The sequence below is a fragment of the Podarcis liolepis genome, assembly GCF_965112155.1.
Source record: "Podarcis liolepis genome assembly, chromosome: 2".
Lineage (NCBI taxonomy): Eukaryota > Metazoa > Chordata > Lepidosauria > Squamata > Lacertidae > Podarcis > Podarcis liolepis.
In genome coordinates, this window is record NC_139555.1 from 96,093,190 (window position 1) to 96,113,275 (window position 20,086).

The 20,086-nt window shown below is 38.7% G+C and overlaps 1 protein-coding gene across 29 annotated transcripts in view; it reads left to right on the forward strand.

Moving 5' to 3' along the window:
- Positions 1 to 20,086, forward strand: part of FOXP1 (forkhead box P1) — a 546,942-nt gene that overhangs the window by 162,894 nt on the left and 363,962 nt on the right. The window lies entirely within an intron of this gene.

Here is a 20,086-nt window from a genome sequence, read left to right on the forward strand (position 1 = left end):
AAGCATTAGTGCATTCGGAAAATGATTATTTGTCCACCCATATTCGCAATAGAATACTGACGTGAATTTATCTGAGATGCACCCAGCTGCTGGAGGCAAATTGCCATGTTAGCCACAAGGTAAAAATGTAAGAGTTATATGCCTCTTTTATCCTATATGCACTTTCATCTAATCTCAGTTGATACGATTGATGCTGCTGAAACCCATATTCAGTCTACAGTACTGTACTCAATGTGGGGTAAAATGTTATTCTTTTCATATGTGACTTGAACATAAAAAGCATAAGTATACAATTAATTTGCCAGCACTTTCTTTAAAATTGTATGCTAGGTTTCTGTGAAACACTGTATGAAGCAATATTCCAAGTAAATTATTGTTATTTACTATGATTTTTTTTTGCCTGCATATTTAAAAGTCAACAATTATGTTTCCTTTTTTTGGCTTAATGGCTTTCTACAATATTTTTAGAAACCTGGTCAATTCTTTCTTCACTAAGTCTGAACATCATTTTCACACACTGCAGTCTTAAGAATAACACCAAATGCAACTTTGTAGATCAGCTATTTTTCTGAATCCATTAATGCATAAACGACATTTTTTTTAAAAAAAATTAAAGTGAACTTGTGGGACAAAATTGACGTGAAGCAATTGGAAAGCCCTTGATGGGATTTCATTATTAGTGTTATCTGGACACATAGGTGGCCTATGACAGGAGTTGGTGGCATCTGTCTAATTCATACTTGTCAGGGGTCAGAAATGTGAATACTGACATCATGACCAGCATTTTTGAAATAGGCTATAAAAAGGATACATAAATTCTGCTAATGCTAGTATGTAAAGTTAAAGGCCCCTATGAATTGTTGTGCCAAGAAAGAAGGGAGCTTAGTGACCACTGTGCCAGCATTAATGGTAAGTGCTGTTACCTGTGACCTTGCACATAGCAATGAAACGTTTGGCTATAAAAATAGCCCAACAACATTCAAATGGTCAAATAACAAAACTGTTTCATAGTTGAAGAGTGGGAGATGGCTTGGGTATGGAGAAGGGTGGCTGTGGATGACTGATGTGGGTACTGTCCCAAAGGCATTTCAACTACTATCAACCATTTACACTAGTACCTGCCTGTGGCTATTACACAATTGTAACCTGATATATTAACTATACAATCCTCTGCATACTTATGCAGAAGTAGGTTTCGGCATGTCCAATGAGACTTGTTCTCAGGTAAGATTGCAGACTAAGGTAGAAGCTACACACATATAAAAAACACTGTGAAAATGTTTTTTTATATATATAAAAGTTTTGAAAAATACCTTATTTTTCCATGTATAAGACGCCCCTATTTTTGGGGACTCAAAATTAAGAAAATGCACTGTGCACTATCCGTGTATAAGACGACCCCTTACTTTAAACTTCAAAAATTTAGAAAAATATATATATACACGGAAAAGTCTTATACACGGAAAAATACAGTACATTGAATTTGGCATAGCTCACTGTCGCTGTCTAGTGTCACATTTGTATACTGTACTTCACAACACATTTAAAACGTTTTAATTGCAGCTGTATAGCTGAGTCCTAAGATTGGACATGCTAGAGACCCTTAGAGGTCAAACTTTTCTTGCATGATGTGGTGCCTCATTTGATATGCTCTTAAAGTGGTATGGAAGGTCCTGTTCCAGGTATAAAGTAATTTATCAGTTCTCAAGTAGGTCCAAAATTAAGATGATACTTACTGGACACAAATTCCTAAATACAGTAAACCCATAGCTCACACACATTTAACTTGTGCGCATTCAGCTTTAGGCATGTGGCAGGTTTATCGCTTTTTAAATAGAAATGGAATGGGGTTCCAGGAAAAATCTGCCATTGAACCCATTGTGCTTTGATTGTATGTGATTTTGGCTGTAGGTGTGATCCCTGGAACATAACTCGCATGTAAATTGTGGTCTTAATGTAAAAGAGAACATCATTAGCTTTATTGTTACTTAGCTGTATATTTCTTCAGTCTTTATGTTTGATGTTAAGGAGCTGGTGCCATGTTATTTTCGTTATAATTATTGGTATGTTTTAAACAGATTATGTATGGATAGATGTATATGTATATATGCATATAGTTTTAATTCTATCAATATATAATTCTATTTTATGATGGATTTTTAAAGGTTTTAGTAGTTCTTATTTTTATATGTCTGCGACTGGACTTAACTGTCAGGGGTCCCTTACTTTTACCTTTTTATTTTTATATGTAAGCCACCTTGAGTGCTGTCAGGTAAAAAGGCAGGGTAAAAATAAATAAATATATATAGTAATAATAATTTTGGTATTCTGTGTGTTCTGACCATTTTCAGTTCTGAGGCTTTTTAGCTGATATTTGAGGTACATCTCAAATAGGCTATAGCAAATGCCTACTTAAGCATTTGATACTTAAGCACCTTATCCAGAAGGCAGAGGTTAATAATTGTTAATTAACAATAGCTAGTTGATCATTGTTCAGATATACTATGTCCAAACCAGGTTCTTTAGGAGTTGTACCATCACCTCTTCTATGGCCAGTCACTTTCTCCAGAAGCCCTTTGTTATATTCCGGTTTGAGTTGGACAATACCTTCCTTTTTGAAACAACATTCCCGCACCAAGTCCAAGTCCACCTATGTAAACACCAGCAGTTAGATAGTAGGGTGGATGACACATTAGCACTTGTAACCTTGTGTCCTTGTCTACATGTGTTAAGTACTATACTGCACATGTACATGAGCTCAGACCCTCTGAACAAGGGTCATGGTGCACCACCACAACAACTGGGTTTTCTTAGAGAGGGAATTAGCAATGAGGCAACAAGCCAGAGTTTAGAGCAACTGAGCCGTGTCCAATTAATGTGTTCCATCAACATAATAATTTTCACTTGCACAGTGAAACTCATGGAATCTGCTTCAGAGGGTTGGAGAGATCTAGAGGGTGCGTGGGGGGGAGTTCTGTTTTTTCTTATGAAAATTGACAGACTGGGTACATAGCATTTAGCTTGGAGTGGCAACTGTTTGGTTAAATCTATAGGGGACATGGGAGATGGGAAAGGCTGACGGGTTAAAGCATCATGGAACTGACTGGGGAAAGTTGGAGAATGAAAATGAGAAGCGGAGGAAATAGATATATTTATTTTTGTTTATTTTTATAACATGTATCACTTAATATAGCAAAATCTCTAAGCATTTCACACAAGTAACACTCATAAAAAGCACATGAAAAAAGTAAATAAGTAATACTGAAATACAATAAAAATCCAATAAAATGTTAAGCAGTATTTATTTATAGAAACATAGAAGGTGAATTGGGTTAGACAAAGGAGTAAAAAATGTAATTAACACTTCGCCTGAAGCAGCATGGGTTGCTTGGAGAGTTAGAGAGACAAGAAAGGAAGCAGAATTAGAGTTGTAGGGAGGAAATTGGAGCACAAATATTACCTATTCAGTGTGAAGAAGGTAGAAGGGGTGCTCTTCCTACTGGGGTCTGTTGTGAATCTGGAGGTCGTCCTTGGCACCAGGACACCAGAACTGCTTGGGCTGTTACTTAATTTTCAAAGGGCTAGACGATTTCGCATGGCAGTGTAGCATCAGTGAGTTGGGCTTACTTGCACTTCTAGTGGACGAAGGCAGGAGTAGCTTTTACAGGAAATAGGCTGGCTGCTCTTCAGTTTTTTGCTCCTTCTTGGACAAAGCACTTACATTCTCCTTTGGCTCCTCTTACTCCTCCATCTTGGCTTAGCAATTTTCTTCTTCTCTGATCTCTACAGTTCAATTACTGACCCTTCACAGCCAGTCCTTTCCCTCCTCTCTACAGAATGGCATCTAAGAGGGGTATATAAATGGCTTGCCTAGGTCTCCAGGGCTTGCAGATTATCTAGAATATTTTATTTTTGTGAAGTGGCATTCCCACTCCGGGGAATGTTGGAACCTTCTCCATAGTGAAGGGTCAGTAATTGGAAGAACCTCCATCGAACAAGATGCTTCAAGATGCCCACTATTCCTTTGTTATGCTGTGCCCCTCTAGGTTTGTCTTCAAAGTTAGTGGACAGCAGATGCTCTGCAGACCCCTCCTGCTGCCCCAGACCTACAGCCAACTCCAAGAATTATTCAAAATACAGTGGTTATCAAGAAAGTTACTAAATTGGAGTGGAATGCTTCCTAGCAAAACTGAAGAGAGGCCAGCCTGTTTCCTTTAAAAGCAATTGCCTTGATCCTCTAGTTGTGCAGGTAAGCACAACCCAGTGATGCTACACTGGACAAGCAAATCTATCATTCAAGTTTGGTTGGTTGGTTTGTAAACAAGGTGGAACTTGCTGTCCCCTTTAGCCCTGCATGAAATAATACTTTCCTTGGTTAAGGCAATGAAAGACCAACACAAGCTCTGGCAAGCTATGGGTTCTCCTGGAATCTTTGCAAAGCTGATCATAGTTGATTAGTGTAAAAATGCGTGGGGTGCAGGGATTAATGGGTACAAATTCAATTCACGATGGATCGTGCAGTACCTCTGGCAGGGTGCATTCCCTCTTTGGGAATCTATTTGGTATGTGTGTGAACGTTTTGTAGGTACCAGGACTGTTGAATAAAGGGTGGTGATATTTCCATGGTCTGTATTAATGGAGGATAGCTATTGTACTTTCTGCTTTCTTGCCCCTTTAACTAGACCTCTGTTTTAGTATACCACTTTCAGGCAAAATGGAGCCAATAATTAAAATGGTGGCCAGGCTAATCATCTTGGAAGAGTTTACTCTGTTCCTGTTGCCTAGCAATACTCAGAATTGAAGCCAGGCTAGATAGGAGGCCTAGAGTGGGAGATGAAATGATTATAGATTGCAGCAACTCCACATCCCCAACTCTTGAGCCTATTAAAAGCTACCATTAACAATTTTGCTAGGAGAACCGTTGGAAATGTGCAGACAAATACAGCAATGTACAAACTGGTTCTCAAAGTTCCAAGTATGGAGGGTCAGTCTCACTCTGTTCATATTGACATCAATAATTATTGTTCCTCAAAGGAGAAAATATACTTTGAAGTATTTTAGCAAGCCAGCAAAAATTTGAATCCATGGCTGCTGAAGGAAGACAAAGAGAAATTGTACCTTTTATTAGCTGGACCTGTCTGGCTTCACTTGGTTTGGGATCATCATGATGCTTCATAGAAAATTAAACCTTCTTTGACTTTAGTTCTGTACTAGCCCAAGTCTTTCCATCATAATGCACTAAATAACTGATGGAAGACATTGCTTTATTTTATAGGTAAGGAGGATAAAACATTCTTTCTGACTTCTAATTCTGGAAGGTTGTAGAACCAAGTAAATGTTCATAATGGGGGGTTTTTTTAGTTCAAAAAAATAATCCAGTTGAGTACATTTCACAGCTTAAATAGTGAATAGTGGATTTATTGGAGACATAGGAAGCTGTGAGTTTGGGGGGGGGGAATCACAATGGAAAGCTGATCTTCTGAACTGGAAATCTGTGTGACAGCATATTAGTAATCATTAGACTTTTAGTCCAGCAAGCAGGTTGTAGATTGTGCCCTTTAGGAGAGGGATAATAGACTTGATAGAAACATCACCGTTAGCTAGCCTGTCATTCAGTAGCTTAATGTCCTCTGACTGTGTTCTAGATACTGAAATTTTCCTGAACAGTAAAAAAGTGGCTTTGAAAATGATGCTGAACAGATTTAACTATACACAGGAAAGATTTTTCTGTGGCAGTTTGTAGCCAATAGTGAAAAATATAACATTAAGTGTGGATTCCTTGAGACATGTTTCAGAAATGAGGAATAAAAGTTAAATTCCAATCCTTTAGGCACCAGCAGGGAACCTGTGGCCTGGAGGTCCAAATGGGCTGGCAGGCATCCTAATTTGTCAACAAGGCCATTTCCCCAAACCATGCACACCTGCCCCCCACCCGATTACTATATGATATCAGGTGTTGGGCAGGTAAAGATGCAGCATCAGATGAACATTTATTAAGCACTGTTTTTAATCTGGCACCCAAATGCAACTCTATCCAGTAATCCATACACCCCATCACCAACAGCGGCCATCTACATGCCTCTGAGAAACTCACAAGCAAGTCATACTGATGATGACTTTTTGTTCATTCAATGTATATTGGCCCTGGAAACCTGTAATTCGAGTTTACCATGTTATCTGTTAGCTACCATGGCTAGCAGATTCTCAGCCTCCTAAAACAATAATTAATTTAATTTTGTTTACTTTTAATTTAATTTCACATTGAAGTGAACTTACGTCAGGGGTGGGAAATTGAATCTGGCCAGCAGACCAGATCCTGGCCTCCACAAGCCCCCACAAGACCAATGGTATGCATTGGTCAAACTCACATTGGTAGCTTCGAGAACACTGTCCAACCATCTCATCCTCTGTCATCCCCTTCTCCTTGTGCCCTCAATCTTTCCCAGCATCAGGGTCTTTTCCAGGGAGTCTTCTCTTCTCATGAGGTGGCCAAAGTATTGGAGCCTCAGCTTCAGGATCTGTCCTTCCAGTGAGCATTCGGGGCTGTTTTCTTAAGAATGGAGAGGTTTGATCTACTAAGGGTCAATTAATGTGATCAACTCCCATATACTTGATCAGCTGCAGGAACTCTTTGACCAAGACAGAGCTTGGAGATGTAATTGTGATAATCTAGGATTGCCAAGAGGGAAGGGGTTTGAAATAGCTGTGAATTCTGTTACCGTGGGAGCTCGGAAAAGGTGTAGTGGTGATTTTGGAAATGGCTCTGATCTGCCTCTGTATACATCCTGATTGACAGACTGTTTCCCCTTGTGATTAAGCGTACGAGCTGCAGGGGAATGGAATATTTTGTGTAAACTGGTCTTTTGGCCCTGTTGGATTTGGCAGATCCCTAGTAAAAGAAAGATTTAAAATTTCAGAACCATGAACCACCAGTTGCCTATGGCCTGCTTATTTTCTTACTACATGATAGAGGGCATTTTTTTTAATTCTTTGGCTATCCTGACATTTCTCCTACACTTACTTTTAGCAGCAAAGCTGTTCTTTACTAAGAGGTATTTGATAATATAGTTTGTATTCGTATCTCAGAAAGAAATGCTTCTATAGAAAGTTCAAGAAGTAAATATTATAATCAACGAAGCATCATAAATAACTTTTATGTCTAAATCAAGCTATTAAAAGCTTTTTTTATTTTTAAGTAGATAGGGGAATAAAATAGCTGCATAGTTCATAAAGTGGTGTACTATTACTGCCTGCTGTGCCCATGAATTATGCCAGCTTTTTACACTTGTGAAGTAAAAAGCGGATTAGAACTGTGATCAATGTATTATCCTATATTTCTTATTGTTCATTATATTTCCTTTTTGAGAACCTTTGTAGTCTAAATGGCTACTAATGACATAATTACAATTGTTTGTCACCACCATAATGTGTGATTTCCTATCTCCTCATGAAGATGTAAGTTAGATAAAGGAGGAGTTTTGGCAGGAAGGCAAAGTGCAGTGATTTATTAAAGACCAGATGTGGTTGTTAAAAGCTTTTTTATACAGAAAGACTTAATTGAGTGATGTGAAATAGGAATGAAATATCTGAACATTATAAGCAGTGGTTCTTGGTGTGAGTGATACGGTTGCTCACAGGAGCACGACAAACTAGTTGGTTGTTTTATTATTGTGTACAAATTCATGTTCAAATTTAAATAGTGTGAGAAAGTGTTAAAGAGGAAAATAATAACACATTGTTGAGGTCTGTTGGACTGTGAATGTCTTTTCTATCATGTCTTGAAAAAAATTCTGATGTGAGGAAGCTGGTGAGGTGCAGTGATGAGAGTGCGGGATTTTGATGGAGAAAACCCAGGTTCAAATCAGAGCTCACTGGGTGGCCCTGGGCAAATAACTGTTTCTTCCGCCTAATTTACTCCTCTGTGTTGCTGAGAGGATAAAATGAAGATAACTCGGTGCAAGCTACCATGAGTGTCTTGGTTGAAACGTGGAATAAAGATGTGACAAAATAAACAAGTGGAAGGTTCTCATTCAGTGTTCATGGTGTTCTGTTACCTCTGATAAGGGGAGGAAATCAGAAAGGGATTGGAAAGCAAAACATAAATAAAAGACCACTTTTTGCAATCTTACAGTATGTTCAGTAATTTTTGGAAATAGGGAGTTTCCCCCCTTCTAGAGTATTTGACCCATGTAACTCTTTTCTTGTTTCCTGTTAAGTTCTTTCTCCCCATGCAACACTTATGGGATCGTACAAGACTGCCAATCAGCTTCATATCCTCTGAGGCTAGGAGTATCTTACCAGCTTTGTCTAGTTTGCCACCTATCGTTGTTCCTGGTCAGAGATAGCTTGACCACTCTAGCCCATGTATTTGTGACCTTGAAGCTGGATTACTGCAGTGTGCTCTGTCTGGCTCTGCCCTTCGGCCTGGTTCGGAAGCTCCAGCTGCTGCAGAATGTGGCAGCACATGGGGACACATGGCAGACATGTTACACTGGGCTGCACATATGCTACTGCGCTAAGTTCAAGGTCCTTGTATTAACCAGGACCTGGGAGAACAGGGTTCAAATCCCCACTCAGCCATGAAGCTCACTAGGTGACCTTGGGCCAGTCACTGCCTCTCAGCTTAAGCTACCACACCGGATTGTTTGGGGGAATAAATGAGGAGGGGGAGAACCATGTACCTGAGCATCTTCGAGGAAAAAAGTGGGATAAAAATAGAATCCAACAAACAAACAAATAAACCCTTATGTCTCAGTTCAGTCATTGAGATTTTCTGCAGGAGTGTCATTGGTTGTGCCTTGAGATGGTGAACTGTTTGTGTCATTGGCTCAGTGCTATGGAATGCATAGTTTGAGGTAGATCCAAAGTGGAAAATATTTCTCTTATACATGTCTGGCACTTCATGGGGCTAACCTATGTTCTTACTGTTGATACTAACATAGCTCTCAGGTGAGCTTTGGCCACCCCCTATTGCTATAGTCCTAATCTGGATCAGGCCGCTTGCACCTGAAATTTGCATGGGAGGGAGGGAAGCTCTCATTGGGGTGGGAGTTTTGTTCCCACGCAAATTACAAACACGTCCTTCTCCCCACCCCTAGTGCCCAGGTAATTTTGAGACCACAGCCAGGAGAATGTGGGCAAAGCGTTAAAGCCCCCTTCCCTACACTGAATCTAGGGTTCAGCTCTAGATCTGGGGCCTCATATTGGCTTTTTCTGATAAAATCCTGCACTCGGAATCTTGCATTCTTGGGCAAACATAATTAATTCTGCATGTAGTTTGACCCCAAGTAATAAGTGCTCATCATGTCCATAGACAAGCAACCACGTTCAACAGAAAGAGCTGGTACCTTATAAAGTATATGGGTTGTAGCCAATGTTATTTCTACTTAGAGTGTACCCATTGAAATTAATGGACCTAAATTAGTCATGCTCATTCATTTCAGTTGACCTCAGGGTAGCTCAGTTGGTAGAGCATGAGAATCTTAATCTTAGGGTTGTGGGTATGAGCCCCATGTTGGGTAGTAAATTCCTGCATTGCAGGAGATTGGACTTGATGACCCTCGTGGTCCCTTCCAGTTCTACAGTTCTATTAATGACCTGCTCTGAGTGGGGCTAGTATTGGATATAACTCTCGGTCCAAATGCCTATGTAACTTTATGGTTAAAGAATGGTTCAGTGAAAACTTAAGATTTCTATTTGTATTGCATTTGGCAGATGTAAACAGTTCCAAAAATCAGGATTAAAAAAAACAACACCTTACTGAATCTACCTTCAAATCCTTTGGGAGCAGATCATCACTAACTCATTTATCACGCATCTTCTTTGGTTTCTAGCTCATGCTTCTTTGAATCTTGTGATGCACGTTGTACAGTTACCCTGTAGCAATGAACTGATTGAGTATAATTTGTATTCATTGTTAAATTTAGTAACTGCACTGAGATTTGAATTACGCTAATCAACTTTTCTTGTAATTTGTATAATTTACATACTGTACACACACCGTAAATGCAGGACTCTGATGCAAAACAAAGTTTAATTAGTGTAACAGGGTTACATCTGCTTCCCAAGTGATTGATTTCTGAATGTGCTTATGCCAGTCGCAAGGGGGATCAGGGAATTGAACCATAATGGTTAAGGGCACAGTCTATGAAGAAGTTACCCTGCACATCCTCCGTTTGAATGAAGGAGCTGTGCAAGCTATTGTGCTTTTGCACTAGCTACTGTTGTTCATTCACTTCAATGGGTCTTTGCTCAGAATATCTTCTGATGCCCTGAATCTGGAAATGACAAAACTTCCTAAATGTCATCATTTGAATTTGGTTTGAACATGGGGGGGATGGGTTTTAGCTAACAGACAATTTTGATACAGTTTTGTTTACATATTAGTTTGCTAGGTTTAATTGCTTTCTGTTACATTCTATTTAGGAGTTATTTCTGACAATCAGATGTTTGGAATCCTATCATAAAAGTGAATCTATGGTAAAAATGCTATTCTTTCCTTAGAACCATGCTGCTGAAAAGTGTAGTGGGCCAATATCGTCTCCCCGTTTTATTTATTTTTATCATAGGAGACATATTCCAGGGGACAATACCAATGGGAAAAAGTGTGGTAGAGGTGGTTTGAAAGTTCCTTTGCTTTCCTAAACCCACACATGGTTTCATGCCCTGGTTGCAGCCTGGGGTATGTGTTCTTTTCAAGACAATGAAAGTTGGTTGTTGGTTGCCCCTGTTGGTTAGAGCCCATGGTAATCACTAACGTACCTACTCCCCCAATCCCCAGGGTTTGCTGGTTTTGTGTTTGTTTTTTACAACTGTTTTAAAAATGGAAAGTGAAGGTTGATCCATTGTTCAACTTGCCTATATGTATTGTAGAATGCATGGTATGAAACTTCTTTCATATCATGGGAGGAAAACCTGCTATTTCCACACTAAGGTATACAAGTTACAACTGTGAAAGGGAGCATGCAGATTTCCATGAAAAATGCACAGAAGTGATGGCTGTAAAATGTGTAAACAAATACTGTATTTTTCCGTGCATAAGATGCCCCCATGTATCAGATGACCCCTATTTTCTGAGCCCAAAATTAAGTAATAAATACTTTAAACACCAAACAGGACAACTTTGATATTTTATTAAATATTCAAAACGCTGGTATATTTAGTGCCGTATATTTAAACATCAAACAGCGAGGCAAGCTGTGTAATGGCAGCTGCTCCTGTCAGCTCAGTGTAACTTCACTGTAGTTGCAGCTCCAGCTCTCCCGCTTGTTTGTGTTGCACTTTTGTCTCAGTCTTTACGGTATGTACCGTATTTACTCCATGAGCGCCGGCAGATGCAAATGCTGATGTAGGAGCTGCGACTGCCAGAGCTACCTGAATGAGTGCGCTTGGGGAAGGGGGGGGTCTGGGTCGCCAGGGGCAGCTGAGGGAACCAGGTGGAAGGGACAGTGTCCGGAGTGGGGGCTGCTGGGGGGGGAGTACCAGACCAGGGTTTGTCATGAGGCCAATAAAGTGGTACCTTGGTTTCCAAACTTAATCTGTTCCGGAAGTCTGTTCTTAAAACAAGGCATGCTTTCCCATAGCAGCGGGGGACTCAGTTTACAAATGCAACACACTCAACAAGAAGCAAAACATGTTCTGCTTCCAAAGCAAAGTTCACAAACCAAAACACCGACTTCTGGGTTTGCAGCGTTCTTAATCTAAGTTGTTCATAAACTAAGCTGTTCTTAAACCAAGGTACCACTGTAGTGATGGGAGGCTGGGGGGAAAGAATATGGATGGTGGCATGTATTTATTTATATGTTTAATTGCAACATTCCGTATATATGACCCCCAATTTTAAACTTTAAAAATTTGGGGGGCAATACCGTCTTATACACAGAAAAATACGGTACTTACTTTTGCACCACCAAGTAATCCCATTGCCTTGTAGTAAGGATTCTTCAGCCGTCCACCGATCTACAAAACTATGCTGGTGTCTTCCCAAATATGACTGCCAGTGGGACTTGCTTCGTAGTGAGTATGTTTAGGGTTTCAGCCTAAGTCAAAGCAAAATTATTTCAGCTGGCACTGCTTACTTTGTACTTGGCCCAGGGGCAATCAGTTCAAAAGAAAGGGGATTATAGTAAGTAAGCCTACAGATTGGGGGAAAAAATGTAGGATTGTCATAAAGATCCATGGAACAAACAAAACAAGCAGCGGTGCACATGGTTTCCTTCACTGCAGTGACAGGGAGCGGGAAGGTTGGCACCTTTCTGCGTGCCCAACTCAAGGCAAATAGCGAAAGCATTCAGGAAAGGAGTCACAACTTCTCTGGAAAATGGCTACAATTCTGTAGGAAAGCCCAAGCTACCACACTTCTAAAAACAAGCAAATATTTGTCAGTCATGTTGAATTATATTTAACAACCATTGCCATACTACTGCTAGAGTCAGTGTCACTTAAATACTGGACGGTTGGCTATAGATATGATATGATGTGAAAATGACCAAAGGATGGTGATCAGTTTTTAAATTTCATTCGCATTTTCTGTGAGACCTCTTGAGGTATGTGTCGTGAATATGATTCATATGCCTCATACCATACGTGACATATGATTTTATTTTTACTAAAAGGGGTTTCAGCATTTAAATGGTATATTTAATTCTGTGGCTAGAATAATTCATATTTAAATCTGCTTTTATGCTTTATAATTAAATAAGAAAATACTGCTTAGACCTACCTTTTTGATATCCTTGGCTATATTCTAATTATTTCTTTAATTTGACCCATAAAAACAGTCAATTTCTTCATTAGTAAATTGCAAGGATATCTCGAGAGAAATATGGTTTTTAAAGGTGTCTTACCATATCTAATGAGAATTTTAGTTTCGGCATGTTTCCCCCCATTTCTTTCATTTGTGCCATTTTGTAAAAAAAAAGAAAAAGATACATTCTAGGTAAATTAATCCTTTCAAAGGCACAAAATAACTTCCTTTTTGGAAAGGGTTATTAGAGTCTTATTCTTTATAATCTTAAATACCACTTGTGTTAGGCTGAACAATGTGTGGAGAAATTACACTATTTTAAAAGAAGAATGATTACCAACCAAAGCCAAGTATTTTACAATTATATGATCATGGAAAAGAGAGCTTTCAACTGGGGAAAAATGTGATTTAGATTCTTATGACATGTCTGAAGTTTAAGTATTTTTGTAAATTAGATTGTTCCTAGTTAAACAGGTGGTTTTGAAGGCTGGTTTCACTGTTGTTTTAATCATAGTTTAGTTACCATGGAGAAATATGCAAGTTATCATTTATACACAGAAGTGAAATTTATGCTGCATAGATAATAGACTAAATTTAGCATGACTTAAGTTTACCACTTCCTTTAAAAAGAGAGAGAGAGGGAGAGAAAGAGAACAGTATATGGCTTATTATTATTACCCTATCAAGAAGGTAATTTCTTTAAAATATTTTACGTTTTTGTGGGCTGTTATTTTTCCCTGCTGAAATTAACAGTAGCGCTGCTTTCCAAGATTTTGAGTGATTTAGCTTAATAAAGCATATCATGTAATACAGATATTGATTGTGCTCAAGGTGGTCTGATGCTCAGCAAAACATTCCAATATTCTAATCCTGGTTCTACAATATTAAAAGGAAAGTTGATTTTCATTTACCAGGGTGAAGATTACTGGGATTTGGCACTGGAATTGTAGAAAAAAGAGGGGCAAGAAAAATCATGTTTCAATCTTGTGACTATACTACTTGTCACTGAGCTTTTTATATATATATACCTGGAATCTAACAGACATTATTATTATTATTATTATTATTATTATTATTATTATTATTATTACTACTACTACTACTACTACTACTATAGGAACTTTTGTCATGCTGATTGACAATCGGCTGTACAATATTTTTCTATTCTGATGTTTATTCTCCTGCCTTGTGGTGCTAAAGGCAACTGTAAAGAAGCATCGCTGTCACTTTGTTTAACTGCTGCCACAAAGGTAGGGCTAAGTTTTCAAGGACAAATGTAGCGAAAGTATCATGATCCAACACGAGGTCCCCCAGCACGCAGAGAGCAGCAGATCCCTTTCAACACCAGCTGTTCTCACAGATATAGATTGCTGCAGTGAAATTTTCTTCATATAATTCAGGAAGCTCTAGAGAATTCTCCAAAACAACTGTGCCAACAAGGAAAATGTTGAATTTTTCATCAGCTTCCCAATGCAGAGAGTTAGTGGGCAATCCATTCATTCATGACCAGATGTTCAGTGTAGTAACACTCTGCAGTTAACTTGAACCTTGTGGCCTGTTTTCCGTTGGCTTGCAAGGACATTGGCAGCTACCTAACATTGGAGAATTGTGGCCTGAAAAAGCAAGAGACTGAAGTGTGTGCCTGTGGCTTCCTGGTTGGTTTTTCACCAGCAACCAGACCAGGTAGGAAGTGAAGAAAGAAATAAACAACACAGTACCAGTCATTAGAGACGCACTGGAGAAGACATAATTTCTGAATGACTCTATATAGTCTTCAAGGAATCCTAGGGATTCCCCCACCCCCACCCCGTTCTTTGTGATTCAGAAGGAGAGATGATTGCTTCTAAATGCTTCGTTTGACATGCTTTAATCTGACTATGTAAACTGTAACTTAAAAAAATTACGTTAATAGCACTTGGAAACCAGTAGGCTGCTAACTTGTCAAGGCTGTTCTTGAGCATATGTAATCAGACTAGGTAGCACTGTAAATGTATAGAGCCTTGTTTGAGCACATATGTAAGATAGTCAGATGCATATTATAATTTGTCATTTCTGCAGATTTGTAGTTTCCTTCATAAACATATATTTATGTCTCATACCGTTTTAGTATTTTGTGCTAGGGAATAGTACATTAGAAAAAAAAATAACATTGAGTAGGAATGTTGGAATAAACAGTGTGATTTTCTTCTTTGAAAAGGATTCTTCCTTAAAATGATTAACTGTGTTTGATTCTGGTTGCGCCAGCTGGCTAGGAAAGGAAAGGCAGGATTTGATAACATTTAAGGTTTTTTCTTCTCCTTCCTTAGATGTAGGGATCTTTTCATTCATTCTTGCCTACATTGTATTTCCAAATAACTTAACTATTGATTTCAGAGTGAATTAATAGATAAAGCTACTACTATGTTTGATTGATATTGCAGTCTGATTTCCAAATGCTTCTTTTAGAGGAAAACAATTTGTTTCAAAAAAAGTAATTCATATCTTAATTTTGCCTTTGTGGTACATTCTTTCTAATATGTATGTTGCATCTGTATTTTTTAGAGAGATTGTATTTCCTTTTGCTAAATGCTGTTCCATCTCTTAGGCAATGGAATAGTTTGCAAGATGTCTGCAGATTGCTGTTGCCTTTTTGCTTACAGTAGTGAGTCCCATTGGCTTTAGTTTGATTACTCAAGTGAGTAAAGAACTCATTATTCTGGCTCAGATTGAGTATACCATATAAAATGGTGGTAATGGGACATTGAGCCAGTTCTTTCACAGAGCTGAACCCTCCCAGTAATTATGTTTGTTTTGGCAGTGTTGTCTGGCTTTTAATTTTGAAGGTTGCAATGAAACCCTCCCTTTGCATTTCCTGCTTAGGAAAGTTACAGTTACACTTTGCATTCAGATACCAAAATTCATCGCTCTGCAGAGGTGAATCAGAGCTTGACCTGCCCATGCAATTAAACCTATGCTCTAGTCGTATCCTTTGGTTGTGTTTCATTTTAGCCTTGCTTTAGAAAAAAGTTTGCCTCCAACCGATAGACTTGACTCCTTTGTGGAAGGGGAAAGAAAGGGCTCTGAGAATAATGCTCTTGTTTCCATTGATGCTCAGTTGCTGATAGAAAAATGAGAACAAGTTTACAGTAGCTGTGACATTAGTTACCTTTATTCAGCATGGTCCAGCTGCACTGAGCCCTCAGGAAGCCTTCACCATGCACACAGTTTGTTCTTGGGTGTGAAAGCAAACAGTATTTGAGTTGGCAGTAACTTCCCTTTTAGAAAAGTTTGCTGCCTCGGCAAGAAACCGCAGCATGAGCTTTCTGCTTTTGAATGTTTCCACTGGCAGGATGGCCTTTTTCCACATTTCCTTGGTTTAAGGAAACAGATTTGAAACTTTTTTTTGTTGTTGTTTAAAAAAAGAAGAAGAAAAAGACCAAATGCCAACATTTAACAGCTGGACTTAGTATGTAATTTACGGTTTTCTCTTTATGCTCTTTCAGATGTATGGATTTTTATTTATTTATTTAAGCTGCCATTCTTAAAAAATGCAATCTGTTGTCAACATTCTAGGAAATATATATTTACTTACGCAGTTTTAATTGTTATTTAATGCTTTTCAGTTACTAACATATATTCATGTGTTATTTTACTTATTCTGGAGTTGCTTCATTGTCAAGGACAGCACTTGCTACTTTTATACAAATGCTGAAAGATTCTAGTTGTTATCCTTTTGAAGCTTTGTTCGATATGCTAGATAACAAATTTCTGGGCAAACTAGACAGGCAAATATACATATTTGCCCAGATACATTTTTTAATAGGTCAATTGTATGTTTCTTTGGAAGTAAATTCCATTGAATTCAGTAGAACTTTCCAATAAGCAGCCCGGTTTGCCATTTTTCTGCAAGTGAACATATACTGAATTAACTCATATCTCGCTGATTTGCTTTGGGGGGGGGGTGATCTTATATTTTCTTTAAAATGGAGATCCACAAATACTGAAATCCTTTTTAATACTACTTGGCTCCAGATTCTAAATTCAACACTTAGAATTAGAAACAGATCAGATGCAGGAAATTAATGCAGCCAGCCAATAAATTATTGAGTGAGACTTGCTATTAAGTTCTGTGGTATTTTTGGCCTGACAGTTCAGGGATACTAGTTTTGTGTAGCTAAATGCACAGTGTGAACATCTGTAAAAGCACCAAAAATATATTTAAGACCTCCAAAATAATTATAAAAGTTTCCTTTGTTGGGCAAGGATGGGGGGGGGGGAGCAAGAGGAGCCGAGAAATTAGTAAGTAAATACTGCTGCATTCATGTAAATGTCACTTCATTTATACTTCTGATTTAAGAGGCAAAATGTGCAGCAGTAATGAGAGCAATGTTTTGAGAAGCTGATTTTTTAAAGAGACAGTAGTTGTTACTCATTTTTATCTGTGAGACTTTTAGACTTGGTTGGATTTATTATGTATGCTACATGTTTATGACATTTTTATTGTTTGATGTTAATTTGTTGTAACTGCTGCCACTTTGTTGCCAAAGACCTCTTGAAAAAGGAATATGTCAGGATCCCTTCCAGTTTCATAAAAATGATGCCATTCTCCCAAATTTGGTAACTGCTAAACCAACCCCAACAAAGTCTTTTAGGAGAAACAAATTTATTATGGAAAACTGATCTTGCAGGGGGAAAAATACTCATAGAGTTTTATAGCACTTTCTTCATTTATTGATGTAATACGAAGCCTATTTTATTTAAATTCAGAATATAATGGATGTCCACTTTCCAACAATATTGACATATATTTGAGTTTAATTTGATTCAATCCAATAAAATTTTAACTCCCAAATGTTTTGGAGTAACTCAGATGCCTTTTCCTCATCTTGCAATATGTGAGCTAATTACTACATTAAAATACTTGTTTATCTTGGAGCAATATGGTCTGCTGTGGCATTCTTCTCTCCCTACTGGTCACAGCCTTGCATAAACTAAGCTATGCACATGCCCATCTCACCTCTATATGAAGAGGAAACACTTGAAAATTGTTAACACTGGATAATGCTTCCTGAGAGTCAACAAAACACTGGACCACATTACGTAATATTGGGGGCAACGGCTGCAGAAGGAAGCAGGAATAATAGAAATTGCCTCCCTGAGACCTATGGGTATAGGGCGGTATATTAATAATAATAATAATAATAATAATAATAATAATAATAATAATAATAATAATAATGTGATGTGCCTCTGAATATCAGTTGCTGGAGGAGTGTAAGGGGAGGTTTCCCCTGCCACTCTGGGCGGCTTCCAACAAAAGATTAAAAATACATTAAAACACCAATCATTAAAAAACTCCCCTAAACAGGGTTGCCTTCAGATGTCTTCTAAAAGTCAGAGGGTTGATTTTTTCCCTTGACATCTGATGGAAGGGCGTTCCACAGGGCGGGCACCACTACCAAGAAGGCCCTCTGCCTGGTTCCCTGTAACTTCGCTTCTCGCAGGGAGAGAACCGCCAGAAGGCCCTCGGCACTGGACCTCAGTGTCCGGGCAGAACAATGGGGGTGGAGACGCTCCTTCAGATATACTGGACCGAGGCTGTTTAGGGCTTTAAAGGTCAGCACCAACACATTGAATTGGCCACTGTGAGAACAGGATGCTGGAATAGATGGACTGGTATAGGTTGGCCTGTATCTTACCACCAGTCTGAAGTAGCAGATAGGATCTTGTATGTAGATTGGGGTAACCTAAATTCAAATTCTTATTTGGCCAAGCTTGCTCAATAGCTGTGGCCTGAAACAGAAGCAGTCTGCTTAAGCTACTTCACAGGGATGTGGCGAAGATAAAGTAGACAACCCTAATCTCCATAGTAGAAGGTCATGATAGAAATGTGATAAAAAGGACCCCTTATGTAGAAGCTGCTTGAAACAGCTAGTAGCAGCACAGAAACTCTGCATGTGACCAGGCTGAGCCATTCTTCATTTGCAGCCAGTGTGCTGAGCAGTTGTTGTCGTCGTTGGCATTTTTATCCTGTAGGGAATCTGTTTCAAACACCTGCACCATGGTTAGATCTGAGGTCTAATTTGCGCATTCATTTTTGTGATGATACTTTGTTTACACAGTCCAGTTTTCCACCTCATAAGAAGACTTTATCTATAAAGGGCAAGGCTGTCTCAAATGGCCTCCATGTGGTTTCCGTAAAATGCACACCTAATTATCTGTTAAAAAGAACAGTTCCTTTGCAAGTATATAGTATGTCTACTATTTTAATCTTAGTCTGTGTTTCACATAAACTCAGCAAGAGAAATTCTGCCATATCTTTGATATTGATTTGATATTGTGATTTTTAGTCTGATCGTAAGACAGCCCTCCTAGTTTTCACATCTTAGTGGTATTGTATTCACCCACTGTATACCTTTTCCATATGGCACACAAATTTCATGCTATAATAATTGTCCATATGCACTTAGAAACTCCACCTGCCTTTTCACAGTAATGATACTTCTGAGGGCAATATACAAGTTATCCTGTTTAGATTAAAAAGTGATTTGCAGTGGACGGCAGAACCAAGTCATTTAGCAATTTGAAGTTACAAGCATTGTTATAAGGTATATTAAAACAGCCTTCTAGTTTTTGCAAATAATTTCTGAAGTGCACCTCACACTGGCTTTATTATTATTGTTCAAATTCAGAATTTAACCCAGTTTTTGGTACCCAGAATTTAGGTAGACACCAAATGAGTACAGATAAGTTAATCTTTTTGATGGCTCTGCTTCTGTGTCTTTAACAGCAGCATGGTTTGTAGAAACTTAGAAGACAAGTTTGGTTGGTGGTGATGGAGGAATTCACATGCTTAATTTTTGCTTGCCAGGCTGTGTTAAAAGCATAGGAGCAGGGCCAGAAAAAGGTTGGCAGCTTCACTTATAATAATGGTAATGTTGAAACACTGACGTGTGGGTTATATGCCAAAGAAAGACCCCATTCGCATACCTTTTCTGAATCCTAACTCTATAAAGCAAAATGCCCCATCATTTCCATGATGCCAGGGGAAACTGGATGGGCTTGTGATAATCATGAAGGGCTAGTAATGATGGATATGTAAACACAACTCCACTTTTTCTAGCAGAAGCAGGGGAAAAAATCCATATACAGCAGTACCTTGGTTTTCAAACAGCTTAGTTCTCGAACGTTTTGGCTCCCGAGCGCCACAAACCTAGAAGGGACTGTTCTGGCTTAACGTCTGACGGGGCTTCCAAGCCTTCCGATTGGCTGCAGGAGCTTCCTGCAGCCAATCAGAAGCCGTGCTTTGGTTTCCGAACATTTTGGAAGTCGAACTGGCTTCCGGAACAGATTCTGTTTGAC